Below are 1,308 nucleotides of genomic sequence, written 5' to 3'. Positions count from 1 at the left end.
CTTCTCTGTATAAGTTTTGCTAGTCTATGTTTACAAATAAAAATTCTTTAAAAAGTACAAAAGAAGAGGAGATGCAAGGGTTCAGGGAAGGGGAGAGGAAAGGCTTTTTCAAAAGGGTTCTAAAGCAGATTGTAGGTCATGAGTAGTGTTCACAAATGCTGAAAACAACTCAAAAGAGAATATTGCTTTTCTGTGCAGATTGGATTAAAGTCAGATAAAACGGGAAGCAAGGAAATGACAGGTAGTATCTACACAGGTAGGAATGACACCAGTTCAAATTGCAAAGAGCTATGAAATATGTAGGAAGTGACGTAAAAAATTTGGTGATAATGAGATATGAAAACACGGGAAAGAGAAGGGGTGGTCCCAGCCTCTAAAGGCTGGTAACCTGGGAAGATGAGAAAAGAAGAGGGTGGTCCCAGCCTCTCAGGGCTGGTAAACTGGGGATGGTGAGAGGAGAACAGGGTGGTCCCAGTCTCTCAGGGCTGGTGACCTGGGGATGGTGAAAGGACAGGGTGGTCCCAGCCTCTCAGGGCTGGTGACCTGGGGATGGTGACAGGAGAACAGGGTAGTCCCAGCCTCTCAGGGCTGGTGACCTGGGGATGGTGACAGGACAGGGTGGTCCCAGCCACTTAGGGCTGGTGACCTGGGGATGGTGACAGGAGAAGAGGGTGGTCTCAGCCTCTCAGGGCTGGTGACCTAGGGATGGTGACAGGAGAACAGGGTGGTCTCAGCCTCTCAGGGCTGGTGACCTGGGGATGGTGACAGGAGAACAGGGTGGTCCCAGCCTCTCAGGGCTGGTGACCTGGGGATGGTGACAGGAGAACAGGGTGGTCCCAGCCTGTTAGGGCTGGTGACCTGGGGATGGTGACAGGAGAACAGGGTGGTCCCAGCCCCTCAGGGCTGGTGACCTGGGGATGGTGACAGGAGAACAGGATGGTCTCAGCCTCTCAGGGCTGGGGACCTGGGGATGGTGACAGGAGAATAGGGTGGGGACCTGGGGATGGTGACAGGAGAACAGGGTGGTCCCAGCCTGTTAGGGCTGGTGACCTAGGGATGGTGACAGGAGAACAGGGTGGTCCCAGCCTCTCAGGGCTGGTGACCTGGGGATGGTGAAAGGAGAACAGGGTGGTTCCAGCCTGTTAGGGCTGGTGACCTGGGGATGGTGACAGGAGAACAGGGTGGTCCCAGCCTCTCAGGGCTGGTGACCTGGGGATGGTGACAGGAGAACAGGGTGGTCTCTGCCTCTCAGGGCTGGTGACCTGGGGATGGCGACAGGAGAACAGGGTGGTCTCAGCCTCTCAGGGC

Source organism: Sciurus vulgaris (genome assembly GCF_902686455.1).
Source record: "Sciurus vulgaris genome assembly, chromosome: 10".
Taxonomy (NCBI): domain Eukaryota; kingdom Metazoa; phylum Chordata; class Mammalia; order Rodentia; family Sciuridae; genus Sciurus; species Sciurus vulgaris.
This window is presented reverse-complemented; position numbering follows the sequence as displayed.